Source organism: Mercenaria mercenaria, chromosome 17, assembly GCF_021730395.1.
Source record: "Mercenaria mercenaria strain notata chromosome 17, MADL_Memer_1, whole genome shotgun sequence".
NCBI classification, from domain to species: Eukaryota; Metazoa; Mollusca; class Bivalvia; order Venerida; family Veneridae; genus Mercenaria; species Mercenaria mercenaria.
Window position 1 is genome coordinate 56,233,624 of NC_069377.1, and position 19,692 is coordinate 56,253,315.

Below are 19,692 nucleotides of genomic sequence, written 5' to 3' on the forward strand. Positions count from 1 at the left end.
ATCGCCTGTAACATGTTTACGGTGTTATTGAATGCGGAAACATATGGGTGGCGGTTACCGCCAAAATTAGTAAATATACAATCCATTCATAAACAAGTCAGTCAGTGCATCAACGCCGCCTAGTCTAAAACTCCAACCTGTCCAATAAATTTGCATTCAACGCATTGTATTCTGAAACCGTACGAAACCATTTAATGCAACACTTCATTCCATCCATTTAAACATGGAACGATGCATTGAAAAACCTGTTGCGATGCACCGTACTATGAAATCATCCAACAAAACATAATACCATGCAGCTCAATGTGAAGCCATTTAACACAACATGAGTACGTGCAGTGTAAAATGAAATGATTTATTACAACTTGACGTCGTCTAATGCATATTCTAACACAATCCGATTCATTTTCCTATTAAACAAAGAAGACAGAAAACAGCAAATTATTATACAACAAATCACTGTTCTGACGTCACAATTATTACGTCATGGCGTCAAACGGCATAGTGGCGCGCTGGAAAAGAAACCGATTGAACACCGGCAAATATTTAATGAATGTCGTCAATGATGTACTTAAAAATCATTGGTAACGTGTTAGAATCGAAATAATATATCTCATTTAATGATTTGCTCTTGAATAAATCATTGTTTGTCGTTCAGATGCGTATTATTATATCACTCGGGCTGCGCCCTCGTGATATAATTCCTTCGCATCTGAACTCCAAACAATGATTTATTCAACGACAAATCACTGGATGAGATATATTATTTCTTAATTGAAACCGTTTTGTGTAATTAAGAGCGGTGTATAAAAACTTGATGCTATGCAGTCCAATGTGAAGACGTTTAAACGCAACATGAGTTCATGCAGTGTAAAATGAAACGATTCATTAAAGCTTGGCGCCGATTAATGCATACTGAAACCGTGTTGTGTGATTTGGAGCGGCGTATCAAAATGTGATGACATGCAGCCAAATGTGAAGCCGTTTAACGAAATATGAGTCCGTGCATTGTAAAAGGTTAATAAGACTATCAGTTCATAAGTTTGCCCTGTTGTAAATATAGATTCTGGATCAGTTTTACATAAGAATATCTTAAAATTTGTCCTAAAACCGACCTTGTGGTAAAATTCTAACATTTAATTTTACACTGTTCCTGCGATTTATCTGACTTATTTTCGTGAAACATCTTTCTTCGTGCAGTGTAAAAACGAAACGATTCATTAAAGCTTGGCACCGTCTAATACATATTATTTTCGTGAAACATCTTTCTTCTTAGTTTAAGCTTTGTCAGAAGTATGCTTCGTGAATCAGACTCAGTAATAGAAATAATAATGGCAAAATTAACAAACACTAAAAAAGTTTACACTGCACGATCTCATGTTGCGTTCAACGTCTTAACATTGGACTGCATGGCATCAAGTTTTTATACACCGCACTAAATTACACAAAGCGGTTGGATGATTTTGTATAACGGTGCATCGCAACAAGCTTTTCAATGCATCGTTCCATGTTTAGATGGATGGAATGAAGTGTTGTATTAAATGGTTTCAAAAAACAATGCGTTGAATGCAAATTTATTGGACGGGATGGAATTTTAGACTAGACGGCGTTGAAATGCACTGCACTGACTGACTTGTTTATGAATGAATTACAACTGTATATTTATTAATTTTGGCGGTATCCGCCGCCCATAGCAGTGCGTAGTTTTATACACTACACTGAGGGTAAAAAGCTAAGCAAAAGTAGTCACTTGTATTATATTGCAAACAATTACTTTGTTTAGGTGTTATTGATAGATCAACATATGATGCGGAAATCCCTCATATACGAATGTATACATCGGTTTATGATATACCCTACACTATACTGGTAAGAGGATATCAATGTTGGGTTGCTGCAGATGGTGTACAACAAATAGTATAGTTGCATTAATGCAAACAATAACTTAATTGACATTATTATTATTATCATCATTATTGATGTAAAATGCAGAAATCCTATAAGCAGAAATCGTTCCCCTTGGTTATCAAATATATCTGGGACTTTGACGTTCTTAATTATATACAGGATATCTGTAAGATCAAACTATCTTTCCTTTCTAGTGAACACCGTATAAAGTTCACGTGTAAAATATATGAGATCGTTCATGTACTTTTTTTATTTCATGTTTTTAAAGTACATTTATTATTTGATATTTTCACATTAAAATTACCTGTATTTCTCTCTAATATTTGAATAATTTCCTGAAAAGCATGTATTAATCAAAGCCCTGAAAGGACTGATAGCCAGTGCTTATTGAGTGATATTTCAGTGTTAGGGGAGTGATTTCATATAGAACAAGAGGGCCATGATGGCCCTATATCGCTCACCTGAGTTTAGTTGCCTAAGCTTCACTAACAAAAACTAGGTGAGTAGGTCATGGTAAAGATTATTCAAGATAACTACTAAAATCTGTTTAAAAATTAAACTCGTGGTCCAAAGTTGCTGTAGCTTCAAAAACTAGAAAGTAGGTCAGTAGTTCAGAGTTAAGAATATTAAAGATGAGTTTTGAAATCAGTTTCAAAAGTTATAAACGTGGTCCAAATTTCTATGCTGTACCTTCAAAACAAGAAAGTAGGTCAGTAGGTCATGATTATGACAATTCAAGATGAATATTGAAATCTATATCAAACATTATGCTATGTCTAAATTTCTTTGCCACTGCTTCAAAAACAAATAAGTCTATGTAAAACAAGGGACTACCCAGGCGTGGCCTATATTGACCCAAGGGTCATGATTTGAACAATCTTGGCAGAGAACTACTAGAGCATAACACATACTAAATATCTAAACTCTGGGGCTTATGGTTTAAGAAAAGAATATTTTTAAAGACTTTTCTCTGTACAAGTCTATTTAAACTATGTGCTTCCCGGGGCGGGGCCATATTTGACCCCAGGGTGATAATTTGAAGGATCTCGGTAGAGGGCCACTAGATGATGCTACATACCAAATATCAAAGCCCTAGGCCCTTTGATTTTGGACAAGAAGATTTTTAGAGTTTTTCCCTATATAAGTCTATATAAACCATGTAAACCCCAGGGAGGGGCCATATTTGATCCTAGGGAGATAATTTGTACAAACTTGGTAGAGGACCATTAGATGATGCTACATACCAAATATCAAAGCCCTAGGCCCTGTTGTTTTGGACAAGAAGAGTTTCAAAAAGTTTCCCTATATAAGTCTATGTAAACCATGTGACCCCCAGGGCGGGGCCATAATTGAACCTAGGGGGATAATTGGAACAGTCTTGGTAGAGGACCACTAGATGATGCTACATACCAAATATCAAAGCCCTAGGTCCTGTGGTTTTGGACAAGAAAATTTTCAGAGTTTTCCCCTATATAAGTCTATATAAACCATGTGGCCCCCAGGGCGGGGCCATATTTGACCACAGGGGGATAATTTGAACAAACTTGGTAGAGGGCCATTAGATGATGCTACATACCAAATATCAAAGCCCTAGCCCTGTGGTTTTGAACAAGAAGACAATATTAACCATGTGACCCCCCCGGGGCTGGGCCATACTTAAACCAGGGGGATAATTTGAATAATTTTGGTAGAGGACCTCTAGATGATGCTACATACCAAATATCAAAGCCCTATGACTTGTGGTTTTGGACAAGAAGATTTTCAAAGTTTTCCCTATATAAGTCTATATAAACCATGTGAACCCCATGGCGGGGCCATATTTGACCCAAGGGGGTAATTGAACATACTTGGTAGAGGACCACTTTGTGCTCAGGTGAGCTAAAAACTGATACAAAAGACAGAGCGAGTGATTCAGAATATTTCGAATATGAATATAAAGTTCATAATTATTCTAGATTCCGTTGCTGCTCGTTAAAACAGTAGTCCTCAGTTGCTCACACATTCACACAATATAAATATTATAAAAAAATAAATATTTTTATACGTCCAGAATATTTGTGTGTCAGATGCAGTCACATAGAAATAGAAGGAAAACTCAAACAACGCGAGGTTGAAACTTGGTAGTTGATTTAGAGCTATTGTATGTGTGTATATAACCAGTTACTAAAGCACTGGTTAAAAATGGTGTAGGCCCCTACTATGCCAAAAGTAGTGTCCTATACACTACAAATATCTTTCTAGCAGCTTACAGAGTTGAGTGGCCCTTTGATCACCTATAATTTACCACAGGTTTGGCTGTTACTGCTTAACTTTTTACTATAAGTATACCTTTGCCCTGAGGTTTAAATATATCGGTCAGATTTACCTGTACTGTAAACACTCAATTTGTTTACATTGCAACTGCAAGTGACCTGATTTCGAAAATGACCAAGAACTGAACAGTTAGGTCCAGATTTTAGGACAAAAATCGTACATCACCAAATCATAGAAAGAAAGAGTTGTTTTATATGAAAATTAAACAGCATATAAAACATATGTATAAGTCTACAAAAGCATCACCAATTTCCTCACATATGTAATTGAATTCTGGAAAGGGACTGCATGAATCATTGAATGGACCACACTTCAGTTCGACGCCTTTAAACACTAACCATTTTTAAAGAACTGTTTAGTTACTTGTCTTTGTTTTGATGCAATAGTGCTTAAACTTTACATAACTAGGTTAAACATTGATTTAACAATTGTTTACTTTTATTTCTTTACAAATGGCATTCTTTTATAAAGGGGGACAACTTTTGAGAATATTTAAAGTATCCAATGTTACAGGACAGTAAAGTAAAACCAAGGGGCAGGACGTGAAGTGGTTGCACACTTGGTTCAAGCGAGCGAATTGGTTGCAAATTCAAAAAATGGCGGATATTTTCTGAAATCATCGCGTGTTAGCTTGTTTTTTTTTATCAGGTAAGTGGGTTTCTATGGTATTTTGGACTCTATGGATATGTGCATGCATCAGTTTTATGTCTACGTCACACTCTATTTTGCGTTTCAGCGTTGTAGATTTCGAATTCTCGAAGTTATTGAAGTTATAAAATTATTGTTGTTGTTCATAAAAGATATCTGCCAATATCATGATAATGAAAAAGGTCATATACCGGTGAAAGTGATTTTTTTTGTTTGTTTTTTTTTTGTTTTTCAATTTAAACAAAGAAGTATAAAATACATTTGTTTTTATAGCTCTTTGACTTAAATAATAAGTTTCGTAAAGTGTACCTTTTTTCATCTTGTACTAAAATGCACGCACGGGTAAATAAATCAAATTATCATCACAGTTAATATGACCATCATTCATTAGTTTCCGGTTCCGGTCAAGTTTCGGCAGGTAGCCATTTTTGGCGATAGCGATAGCGATAATCAACATCAATATACGCTCTGAAAACACAGTTTATCATCGAAATGAACCATACAAATGTTCAAAACGCTGCAAAAATGTATGAACAACAGCATGTAAGTGATAAATCTCCTGGAACTTCACCCCTTTATGTATCAAACCCATTTTCTGTGCTGAGCAACGTGGCCAGTGGTGACCTTGAGGTCTTTGAAGAAGATCAAAATTCAAGTTCGAAAATAGGTCGAAGACAAAAGAGAAAGAATAAGTACAGGTGGTAAAAGTGGTCAAGATTTAGCACCATCTGAATATTGTGACTTATCTGTGGACGATAAATTGTCCGTATTATACACAGAGGTGCATGCAAATCGGTCAACTATGAACACTATTGAAAACAAGGTCGACCAATGTTTACATTTACATAACAAAGTTGAATATCTAGAAAAAAGTGTTGATTCACATGACAGAAGGCTTAAAATATTAGAATATAAATCCATCGATATTGAAGCCAGAAGTAGGCGAAACAATCTGATTTTTGGAGGCTTTGACGAATCGAAAAATGAAGACTGTTCTGCAAAAATTCAAACCTTGAAATAACAACACCTGTAGCAATAGAAAGGGCACATAGGCTTGGTAGATTCGAACGGGGCAACAGACGAGCTATAATCGTTGCTTTTAGAGATAATTCAGACACTGTGACAATTCTTTCAAACGCAAAGAGATTAAAGGGTTCAAAGTATAACATCAATAGGGATTTCCCACAAGAAATTGCCAATGCCAGGAAAAGTATCTGGAATGAGTATAAGGAACTCAGATCACAGTTCCCCGAAAGCAAGGTAAACTTATTATACCCAGCAAAAATAATTATGGATGGTAAGGTTGTGCGAGATTCATTCCCGAACTGGGACTATATTATGCGGGGCAACCGAGCCACACACATACTGAACGATACAGATCAATCCGCCAAGAGTGATTCGCGGGCAAGTAATAACAATACACCCCAGTACGCTGGAAATTGTGCAAATGAAAAAGTTGAACAAAACTGTGCCACTTCTGACTCTCCTCCCATTACAAGGCGACAGCAATCAAGATCTGCGCCGTCGAACCGTGGTCAGCGCCGGCAGGCTCCCACTCGAAACGAAATCAAGCGTCCGTGGACCCAGGATAAACAGGCTCCCCCGATGCAGCAGGTCCCTGCCAAATCCCATTAGGACAAAAGGGGAAATGTCCAAAGTATTGTACATGAGTGTAATTTGTCATTTGCTTCACTGAATGTCAGTGGCTTAAAACGGCGTTTAAATTATCCAGAATTTGTTGAATTTATAAATAATTATGACTTTTTTGTGTTACAGAAACAAATACTGATATGCACGATATCGTAGATATTGATGGTTACTCTTTTTTAGCAAAACATCGGTCTCAAAAGTACAAAAGGAAATCGGGAGGCATTGGTATTTATATACGAGACAAATTTTTCCCGAATGTTGAAATAATAGATGGTAATTCGGAATATGTTCTTTGGCTTTCTATAAATAAAGAAATCGTTGGCCTAAATGAAAATTTAGTCCTCGGTTCCGTGTATTTACCGCCTGAAAACTCGCGATTTTTCAATGAAGATGATTTATCTGAATTTGAAAATGAAATTACATCAATGTGTAGCAATTTTAAGCACGTGTATTTAGCTGGCGACATGAGTTCTAGGGTAGCTCAACTTAATGATTTTGTCTCATCTGACCCGCACTTTAATGATATTTTCGAAATTGATGCAGACCTTCAGTCTCTTCTTGATAAGTATACGATTTTAGAAAATTTATCAGTTCCTCTTCGTCGTATTTCAAGCGATCACAGAACGAACACTCATGGCTTCAGATTGATAGATATATGCAGAAATAATAATCTCTTTATACTAAATTCTCGAATGGGCAAGGATAGAAATATAGGCCATTATACTTTTAGGGATAAGTCCGTCATCGATTATGTTATAGCAACAGCTGAATGCTTTAACAATGTGTCAGAATTCGAAGTCATAGAAACTGATTCTCTTTTCTCTGATGGGCATAACGCCTTGCACTAGTGTTTAAAAACTAAAACTATAAATATTGATAATGAACAATATACTAAAACTGTATTCCGACCATTCTGGGTTAACGAATTGGCAAATGCTTTTAATAACAATATCGATTTGAATCGACTTGAAAATATAAAGACACAGCTGAATTCGTATCCCCAGTCACAAAACACTATTGAATTCATATCTGAAGAATTACAATTACTCTTCTCAAATTCTGCAGACAAAACCTTTCCTAAAAAGTCATCAATTAAAAATAAATCCCATAATAAGAAAAACTATAATAATACAATAAACAAACCGTGGTACGGCCCTAAATGTCACAAAGCGAGGGAACATTACCACAATGCTAGAGAAAATACCGACAGATACCAAATAATGATAATAAGATAAATTTACGGAATGCCAGTAAAATGTACAAACGTACAATGAACTATTTTATAACCAAAAACAAACTTACAAATGCTAATAGATTAAGGTCACTCCAAGAGAAAAGTCTCAAAAAATATTGGCAGTTCCTAAAAAATCTAAAACCTAAACAGCAAAATAGTCCATCGCCCTCAATGCAGGATTTGTATAATCATTTCAAATATATAAATACTGATATAGCTCAAGAACCAACTGATCTCTCTAATGAAAATGAAATACTTCTCCTTCAAGAATCGAACGAATTTCTTAATTCGCCCATAACAGAAACTGAGATAATAAAATGCATAAGTAGCCTAAATAATGGTAAGACTCCCAGTCCATCTGACAATATCATAAACGAGTACCTAAAAAGTACAAAGGTTATTTTAATGCCAATATATGTTAAACTCTTCAACTGTGTTCTAGATACAGGAATGTTACCACACAGCTGGTTAGAAGGCACTATTATCCCTATCTATAAGAACAAAGGAGATCCAAATGACCCGGTTAATTACCGCCCCATCACTATTTTAAGCTGCCTAGGTAAACTTTTCACCTCAGTACTGAATACGAGATTGACACGGTTTTTGGAAGATAGCGGAATACTACTTGAAAACCAAGCAGGTTTTCGAAAAGGTTATTCGTGTAGTGATCATATTTTTACATTACACCTCTTAACAGATCTTCTTAAAAAAAGGAAACAGAAGCTTTACTGTGCCTTTGTGGATTTTTCTCAGGCCTTCGACAAGATATGGAGAGTAGGTCTTTGGCATAAACTTTTGCAAAATTTTATAAATGGGAAATTTTTTGAAGTTATTCACATTATGTATAAAAAATATTAAGTCTTGCATTTTACATAATGGTGAAACATCATCTTCGTTCGTATCTGAACTCGGGGTTAGACAGGGTGAGAATTTATCGCCGGCACTTTTTTCACTGTTCCTGAATGATCTTCAGTCGTATATGCAACAAAATGGTAACGTTGGCATAGAGCTCAAAGATTTACATGACTCGACCCTATGGCTTAAACTCCTTATCTTGCTATATGCGGACGATACCATTATACTTTCCGATTCTCCGGCGGATTTCCAAAACTGCTTAAATACATTCAAGGAATATTGTCAAACCTGGCGACTAAATATTAACATAAATAAAACAAAAATAATTATATTTGGTGCTAGAAACATAAATAATTATAACTTCAAATTAGGTACTCTAGATATTGAAATAACAAATAAATACCACTATCCGGGGGTGACCTTTACAAATAATGGATCTTTCTTAGAAAACATGTCGCTGAACAAGCAACAAAGGCAATGTATCTCCTATTAACAAAATCAAATAACGCTGACTTACCAATAGACCTAATGTTGAAACTTTTTGATCATACCGTTCTGCCGATACTAACATATGGCTCAGAAAGTTTTGGATTCGAAAGTCAAGACTTACTCGAAAAGGTTCACAACGGTTTTCTTAGAAAAATAACAAAAGCAAGGAAAAGTACCCCAATGTATATGATTTACGGAGAGTTGGGGAGATACCCTATTGCTATTACTGTACAAGGTCGCATGATTTCATATTGGAACCGTCTATTATTAGGAAAGGAACATAAACTGGCATACCAAATTTATAATTACATTTTAAATCAAACAAATTTTGAATCTAAATGGATTAAGAAGATTAAAAGCATCTTAAACTCTGTGGGAAGACCAGACCTCTGGCAAAATCAACATAATATTACTGACAGATATATGTACAGATCAGTCAAACAAACACTTGTAGACCAATTTAAACAATTATTGCACGCACAACTTCAGCAATCAAATAAAGGTTTAATTTATAGTAGTTTTAAAGAAAGCCCGGAAATCGAAAAATATTTTAAAATTTTACCGATGAGAGATTGTATTACACTGTTTAAATTCCGCACAGCAAACCATAGGTTCCCTATAGAAACAGGCAGATGGGATGGGACTGCTTTTCAGGATAGGAAATGTAATTTATGCGATAGAGAGGAGATAGGCTCGGAGCGGCATTACTTGCTTAGATGCGACTTTTTCCAAAATCAAAGAAATACTTATTTAAGAAATATTAATATTCCCGAAAGTACCGACTATGGTTTCAAAACCCTATTAACCTCAACTTCTGAAAGCATCCTGAAGAAAGTGTGCAGTTTCATAAATGTTATAACTAAATCCTTCAATAGATAAATACCAGTGTCTCCCAGCTATGCCTATAGTCTTTTATTTTCTTAACATATTTCTTTTATCTATTTTTTTGCAAACATTAATAGTGGAAATCATATTGCTGTTAATAGCATTTGCTGCTGTTAAGTACAATGAATACTTGCTATTGTTAGGTACAATGAGTACTTGCTATTGTTATGTGCAATGAGTACTTGCTACTGTTATGCACAATGAGTACTTGCTATGGTTATGTACAATGTCTGCCTGAAATTATCATGTTAAATGCTGTTTCTTTCTCTTCTCATTTTGGATACATAAATATGTTATTTCACATTTTTTTATATCATACATTGCTTTTCTTTTTGCTGACAAAAGCATAAATTAATTACCATGTCACTCTGTTTTTTTTACTAAATCTTACCTATTTATAGATTCTTATACACTGTGAAATAACCAGATAAACTTCGCTCTAATATTTCGATATTTCACTTAGAGACATGAAATAGATAAAACACATTGGTATAATTAAATATCTCATACTAAGCAATACCTAATTCTAAGACACTTACCAATTTGTTGTTTTTTGTTGTTTGTGTTCTTTTTTTGTTTTGTTTTTAAAGCCAATGAATTTAAATCGAATAGAAACTATTCCCGAAATAATACTGTTTATAAATATAACCTAATATCTACATAAATAGAATGCACTTGCTAATCTTTATGCTTCAGTAATCCAGCCAATGATTGATTACTACACATTTGACAATAGCCAATCAGGTAAAAGTAGTAAGTTCATTTAACGATACTATGGAATTTCATTCATCAAAACCGGACTACTTTCCGCACTTTTGTCATGGAAATCGTGCTTTTTATCTTTATTTTGAGTCACTTGTTTCACTGTGAGGAAACTGAATTTCTAAGAGGTGTTTTTCAGTGTATACACATAGCAAATGTATATTCAGAAATACCTAGATGTTTTTTTTTTATCTTTTTTATTTATTATTCTAGCATTTCCCCCGTATCTCTTGTCTTTTTTTTTTCTTTTAAGTATCTGCTTATTATTACTGTTGTCTAAACTTTTCTCTAAAACTGTAACATGTATTATATTGACTATCTTGCACCGGAACACTGTTAAATCATGCTAATTTACCTTTCTGTAATAACCCCATGTTGTACCATAATACCATGTACCTGGGTGAATAAAAGAAATGTTCTGTTCTGTTCATTAATTTGTAATTTATACTTTTACGTTCACGCAGTGCTCAGTGAACGCAATAAAGCCATGGTTGTATGTAATATTTTAGGACCATATATAACAAAAATGTTTCAATTAATGAACAGTTTATTGTAATATCGTCAAAAATTATACCGGCACACAGTTTGTAAAGCCATTACATAGAATTAATTCTAATTGCCTCTTTAATTTAATGCGGACTGCCTTGTGCCGTCGTACCGTCAAGTAAATATTTGTGAAAAGCGTGCTCAAGATTGCGATTACTTCATTTTCAAATTAAAATGGAAGCAATTTGTCATTTTTCAATTTTAAAATAAAAAGTGCCCAGACAATGTTCAGACAATGGAGAATGCTTCACGAGGTTATAAAATAATGTCATTTTGATAGAAAATATTATTATAGCCTTTTAAAACCTGACATAACCGATCTTTTCAAAATTTCTATATAGAAATATATAGAAACCATAGTCATCAACTTCAAACAAAACTGGAAGCAATAAGTTTTTGTATCACATCGATAAAAAATATATTGAAATATAAAAGGGTAAAAAATGAAGATAACTTCACGAGGTTATAAAATTTTGTTAAATAACGATAAAATACGTTTTTAATGTTTGAAATATATTTTCCTATACAAGTCTATAGTAAAACTGTTTATCGATAAACCTTATCGGGTCCGCGATCCGTGTATATTCAAGGGAGACTACTTTTGCCGAAACTACTGGTCAATGTACTGGAATGTTGGCCATGCGAGATCGCTCAACTTACACTGACATTGTGTAAACAGCCCGTGTTCATAATTTCTGCAAAATTCTACAATGACGCGGCGTCATAAGTTGGAGCAAGTCATTTTTGGCTATATTTTCTATTAAAGAAGTTTCACTATCGCTATATATGATACAATATAGATCTATATGTATTATGTAATATATCTTCTGAAACTAGAAACCAAGCTCTATTTCATTTTATAGCTTTTAGTTAATCTAAATAAGCTATTAGCGATTTTTGTGGGCTTAAAAAGACCTAACACAAAGAAATTCTGCTGTAGAGATGTAACGGGAAATTTCATGCATCTACGATAAAACAAACAGATGAAAAACAAAAACATGTCTGACGCTCATGGAATTTCCGTGAAATGATCGTCTGCCGTAAGCTACTGACGTCATACACGTAAAACAAACAACGTTATCAGAAACGCGTCAGATACACTTAAAAATTCAGACATGGATGTGTAGAGATTCAGTAGAAATAGGATTTGTAGATTTAAGAAAAGTTTTTAATTCTTACTTAACTCGTGTTTTTCTTTTAAAAAAATCTATAATATTGCACACAGAAAATATTATTGTTGTACTTATTCGAAATATGTATTTATCTGACATTTTATTTCAATGTCAGAAATGTACTTACAAATTTTTCATGTCTAGTACAAATGTCCCGAGCTACTTGTAAAGAGTATTTATAACTGAAACAAACTTAAAGTTCCAACTTGGTTTAATTTACAGGTAACAAAGTTGCGTTGTTTTAAAGATAAACTTATAAGTTTGAAATACATTTCAGCCATAAATAATAAAATATCTGAATTCGAAAAGAATTGGTCTCAAGTTATCGAAACGATAGATAACTAAGCAAAAATTAACAACAGAATTTAAGAAATAAAGCAGAGCAAAATATTTCCTAACCTGCCAAAAGATCATCTTTAATAATACCAAAATATTGAAAAATAAAAACTTGTTAATTCCAACCTTTTATTAATAGAGCTAACCATAACTGTCTACTAAGAGTTATTAAGGGATTTTTCATTTTATTTAATCAATTTCCCCCATTTTTCACTTTTTTCTTCCTCTTTTCTTTCTTTTTTTTTCTTAAACAACTTGCGCATATTTCTGTTAAATATGTGCTCTTTTTTTCCTGTCTATATTTTTTTTTCTCATACACATTTCATCATATTTTCGTAAAATATTACCCCAAATTGTAAATTGCCTGATAACAAATGTCAATGATAATATACGACTTAAGATAGTATATGAAGTAGTTATAAAAATATGTATACATAATAGATCCCTAAGATTACATGTTGAACAATATGTCTTGATATTTACATTATTAATTCATGTAATTGTACGTTTGCATCATGTGTTTATATGTATCTATATATGTACGTTTGCATCATGTGTTTATATGTATCTATATATGTATACAATTTGAAATAAACGGGGTTACCAAAAAAAAAAAAAAAAAAAAAAAAAAAAAAAGTTGCGTTGTTTTTGTAAACAGAATTAAAATATTATTTTTTCCAGCTATTGAAAGCTGTATGTTTTAAAAAAATCATTCACTGTATCACAAAGTTATTACGTTTTTTCCGTGTCCAAGTAAAATGTCCCATAGCGTATGTTTCTATACGCTGACGTTAAGATAGTTTCTTAAAAGGCGCTGTTGACACACAGACTCTTTTTATTTTGCGAAAGGGCAGAATTCTGTCGAAATCCCTTTACTTTAATAAGAACACACATAAATACAACTTATAAAATACATTCCAGATACATGTTAATGAATATATTAAGTTCATGAAACGCCAGAATTCCAAGAAGATCGGATCCTACATGTTAGAAAATGACGAAACAGACGCTTGGGGAGCTAACTGGAAGTCCGGAACAAATGTTATCAAGAGCAAATACTATGACAACTCCAGCACTACCGCTAAAATAAAATTAATTAAAGAACATTTTGCGCTCATGCCTTCGTCGTCCGTAGTCGTTATAATTAAAAATTCTTCAAGAACGCACGTATTGTTAAATATTTCCGAAGATGACCATCATAAAATTTTAACAAGAGCTCGTCGAACACGAAATGCCCCCCCCCCCCCCCCCCCCTTGATGCATTCAGTAATTGCACAATGAACAGAAATTATATGCTCACTGTAAACAAAAGTTCTACCATTCTGGTTTAATCTGACCTTGACCTTTAACCTATTAACCTAACGAGAGATTACAGAGTGATCTTGGCGCCATCCACAGAGCCATTTTTGAATGTTCCAAATTTCAAGACTAGCTCAAGGTCAAAATCAATGTCAAATTTCATTTCGGTACAAAACAATGTGTATGTGGTCCAAATTTGAAAGCTGTGGCTTGAGAAATGTGAAAGCAGGTCACTAAATCAATTTCAAGGTCAAAGTTCATTTCGGTAGACAGAACTATGCATGTGCTTCAAATCTGAAGGCTGTAGCTTGAGAAGTGTGAAAGTAGGTAATAGGTAAAAATCAATGTCAAATTTCAATTTAGAACACAAAAATATGCATGCAGTCCAAATTTGAAGCATGTAGCTTCAGAAATGTAAAGTAGGCTTCTGTCAATCTCAAGATCAAAGTTCATTTCGGTACACAAAACTATGCATGTGGTTCAAATTTGAAGGCTGTAGCTTGAGAAGTGTGAAAGTAGGTCACTAGGTCAAAATCAAGGTCAAATTTTATTTCGGAACACAAAACTATGCAAGTGGTCCAAATTTGAAGCCTGTACCTTCAGAAATGTGAAAGTAGGTCATTAGGTTAATCTCAAGATCAAAGTCCATTTCAGTACACAAAACTATGCTTGTGGTTCAATTTTGAAGGCTGTAGCTTGAGAAATGTGAAAGTAGGTCACTAGGTCAAAATCAAGGTCAAATTTTAATTTGGAACAAGAACTATGCATGTGGTCCAAATTTGAAGCCTGTACCTTCAAAAATGTGAAAGTAGGTCACTAGGTCAATATCAAGGTCAAAGTTTTTTTTCGGTATATAAACCTATGCATGTTGTTCAAATTTGAGGGCTGTAGCTACAGAAATGTGAAAGTAGGTCACTAGGTCAAGATCAAGGTCAACTCATGTCAAAGTTCATCTTGCCACTCAAAACTATACATGTGGTCCAAATTTGAATGATGTAAGTTATGGACATGAAGGTTCTAAGTTTTTCCCTATATAAGTCTATATGAACCATATGACCCCTGGGGCGGGGCCATATTTGACCCTAGAGGGATGATTTGAACAAACTTGGTAGAGAACCACTAAATGATGCTACTTTACAAAATATCAAAGCCATAGTCTTTGTGCTTTGGACAAGAAGGTTTTCAAAGTTTTTCCCTATATAAGTCTATGTAAACCATGTGACCCCCAGGGCGGAGCCATATTTGACCCTAGGGGAATAATTTGAACAATCTTAGTAGAGGACTACTAGATGATGTCATATACAAAATATCAAAGCCCTAGGCCCTGTGGTTTTGGACAAGAGATTTTTCAAAGTCTTTTCCTATATAAGTCTATATAAACCATGTGACCCCCGGGGTGGGGCCATATTTGACCCCAGGGAAATAATCTGAACAATCTTGGTAGAGGACCACTAGATTTTGCTACATACCAAATATCAAAGCCCTCGGCCCTATGGTTTTGGATAAGAAGATCAGAAACCGTTTTAACTGTTCCTGGCCAATGTGACCTTGACCTTTGTCCTAATGACCTCAAAATCAATATGGGTTATCTGCTGGACATGGCCAACCTAACAGTCAATTTTCCTGACACTAAGCCCAAGCGTTCTAGAGTTATTGCCTGGAAACCATTTTACTGTTCCTGGTCACTGTGACCTTGACCTTTGACATACTGACCTCAAAATCAATATGGGTCATTTGCTGGTGATGACCAACCTTCCTATCAACTTTCATGACCCTAGATCTAAGCATTCTTGAGTTATCATCCGGAAACCGTTTTACTGTTCAGGGTCACTGTGACCTTGACCTTTAACATACTGACCTCAAAATCAATAGGGGTCATCTGCTGGTGATGACCAACCTCCCTATCAACTCTCATTATCCTAGGCCCAAGTGTTCTTGAGTTATCATCCGGAAACCGTTTTACTATTCAGGGTCACTGTGACCTTGACCTTTGACATACAGACCTCAAAATCAATAGGGGTCATCTGCTGGTGATGACCAACCTCCCTATCAACTCTCATTATCCTAGGCCCAAGCGTTCTTGAGTTATCATCCGGAAACGGATTGGTCTACATTCTGACCGACCGACCGACATCTGCAAAACAATATACCCCTCCTTCTTCGAAGGGGCGGGGGGCATAAAAATACTTAAGAAACTTGAATTGTGAAGATATGTTCAGAATTATAATGATCCTGTCATTTGATCTACAAAAATACTGTATATGTATATGTTGTTTTAAAAATATTTGTATTCGTTGACATACATACATGATGTGCGTTATGATATGTTCTTAGGAACAATTTATAAACTAAGTCTTATAAGCTCGGAAAATATTTTTGTGTAAAAATATGAAAAATTAGAAATGAAATAAGAAAGATTTATGTTTTCTTAACGTTTATATAAAACATTCATGGAAAATAGAATAATGTAAAAGTAATATGATTTTTAGAACAAGTAAATGCTCGAGTTATTTCCAAGCGTCAGAGGTAAGAAAACGGCGTTACACATTTTAGCTCCAATTTATGACGTCGCGTCTGTAAACTTGGTCTCGTTTGACGTAGAAATAATTTATCTTTTTTTCTCTTGAACATAAAAATCTGATGTCTGAATCAATGTATGCATTATTTTCGTACTTGAGTGACCTACCCTCAAAACCGATAGTTTATATCCCAGCTCAGTGAAGTATTGGAAAAGAAAATAATCGCATTGCGCTATAACAGAGTACCGTTAAGGTGGAATGCGCCCCAAACTTTTTTGCCGAATATTGTCCTGAAATTTATACTGTACAAAATTCAGGATATATGCGATTGAGCTCCGGTTTTACTTTGTCGCCATATTGTTCATGTTTTTTGCTATTGTGTCACAAACCTGGCCTCTGACGTCAGTTTTCATGCAACGCCGAGTTCCGACTGTTTTCGGCATTTTTCCTTTCCTACGCTCTGAATGTCGTATAAATGAAAAATACAAAATAATGTTCATTTTGCGAACAGAAAATACTACTCCATGGTATAAAATTCAGTGAAATGAGGTTTTTGTGACGTCTGATCGGAAAAACTCACATCAAGTTATGCTAAAAATATTGCCTTAAAATTCAGTTTATTAAAAATCGGCTCGATAAAAAAAAACGCATAATTTTGGAATGTTGCTTCGCAATGTGTGTACGTCTAGTAGACACATAAATAGTTAGGGGTCACCGACTTTAATTTTTCGCAATATAACATAGCTTTACCCTCACCCCCACATGGTTTGTGGCTATATGACGTTAGAGTAAAAAAGAATGTGTTTCAACCTACACAACTCACGTTCGTGTTAAAAACGAGATGTATTTATTATAAGAAATGTTCACGATATATTCGATCTCAGCTTCAGATGCCATGTGCTAGTGAAAGGAAACACCTTTGACAAAATGTATATATTGTACAATTGTCCGTAAGTATTTTACCTGACACTCATCAATCTTCGCTAATATTTTCGGACGTTTTCGTTTCTTTACGCAATATTGTATCCTGAAAAGATCTACAATTACACAAATAACCTTTATAGTTTAACGTCTGACTTCCACGCACGTTACCACAGGTACGAAATTACCGCAGACCATTTTTTTAAATTCAATATAATGAAGTGTAACCGTATTTGCTTTTATTCTTACAATGTCTTTTACAACGATTTTCAGGAATTCTAATTGTTTTGTCTTGTAATATCTATTTTCGGAGTAATTTGTCTTTTTTATCTAAGATACCTTTAAAGATTTTATTCGACACTTTCCTCGAAATATCTTGAACACAAGTATATTTCTTTCAATAAGTGAACCATAAAAAAAAATAATAGAAAAGTGTATTAATTTTCCATCTTGTAAAATTTGGAGTGAAATTTGAAAAGAAAAAAAAAAGAAACCGAGGACTACAACCCACAACTCCGAGATTGATGGCTAATCGTTTTGTTCCCGCAGCTACTTGCACATGCGATATCTTTTAAATTATAAAGAATACTTACGCAGTAGTTATTTCTCTATTGAAGGTCAGGTAAATACTTATGGACAATATATCCACTTTTTACTATCCATTTGTTATTCCTATTAATGGTTTCAAAATGCAGATTCAAAGCTTGAAGAATAGATGTCTTTTCTGTTACTAATCTTCTCAGTTTAATGCTAACTAAGAATTGTAAAAAAGCTAGTATGCGGTCAGTTAATGATTTAATTTCGTGAAAATAGTTACTTAAACATGTTTTAAACATTTAGAAATTTCGTTCATTTGTACTTTTATGATATGAGGGATTGCCTGATTTTACCAGAAATATTTATCGACGTATGTCGGACTGTTGCTCCATTTTACATTATCAGTACGAAAATAGTACATGTATACCAGATCCTCTATCTGATATGAAATTTATATTTTTTACATGGGTTAATTTATTGTGAATCATGAAACAAATTCTACCAATTTAGACATCAATCTCCACATCTCATTAGTGCGAGATTTCGAGTTGAGAGAAGAGTCTGTTCTATACGCATAATGCTGAGCAACTGGTATCATTTTTCGGCGAACGCCGTCTAAATTCGTTTTCGTTACCTATGCCACGTGACTTCAGTTTGCAAATCAAACTACTTGATAATGCATTATAGATAATTTATCAAAATGGAAGATTTATGCAACACTGCCTGATTGGACGAGAGTGTCAATTTCTTTCACTCTGTTGATTGTGCTACGCTGAGTGAAATGTAGACAAAGCGTTTATCCTAAACGACGCTGTTCACAGTTTTAAAGCTAACTTTGGCTCAGTATATTTAGCAAGAATATTGATATATCCCAAAATGATAAGTAAGTTTAATAAATATGATAAAAACCTGTTCAAATACCAACATATATCAAATTAAAGAAAGAGCTGAATACGGTCTGCGTATCACATGAATAAGGGTGTGATAAGAGTCTTTTATGTAGAGAAGTGCTTTTTAAAAGATTTTCCTTGTTACAGTTGTCGTCTGTATATGAAAAGGTTTCTTGCTTTTGTGACTTATTCAGATTGCATATTAAAATGAGTACTTGTTTGCTTTGATATATTTGTTATAAATTATTTAACTGATTTATTATATATGAATATTTTTCTTTTGTATGGTATGCAAATATTGAACTCAGTTGAAATCTGTTTCATTATATATATGCTATATAATGACTGAATCTCATTACAGTGAAATAAAGGTACGCTGCATACAGTTTATCTATGTGATATGACTACGGTCAAACTTTGCTTATGAAACAGAAATATTGAAATAATTACAATTGTATGTTATGCTTGACCTTCACTTTTTTATAGGTGTGACGTCATTGTCCAAAGATTCATGAATAGCGAATATGCATTTGTTAAAGCGGGATCAGTTGGCCTATTTTAGAAATAAATAAAAATAATAAATAAAAAAATCCTTTAATTGATTTTTTCTCATGTATTCTAATCAAACTTGATTTGTAGCATCTTTATTAGGCCCGCAGCCAACTTTGTTCAGCTGGGACATTTGACCCCTTTTAGGGGCTGCTAGAGCTAAAACTAGAAATGCCTTT

The 19,692-nt window shown here is 34.2% G+C and overlaps 1 protein-coding gene across 1 annotated transcript in view; it reads left to right on the forward strand.

Annotated features, from left to right (window-relative positions):
• The window catches only part of LOC128550094 (transcriptional adapter 3-B-like), a 59,932-nt gene that overhangs the window by 33,391 nt on the left and 6,849 nt on the right, over positions 1-19,692 (forward strand). The window lies entirely within an intron of this gene.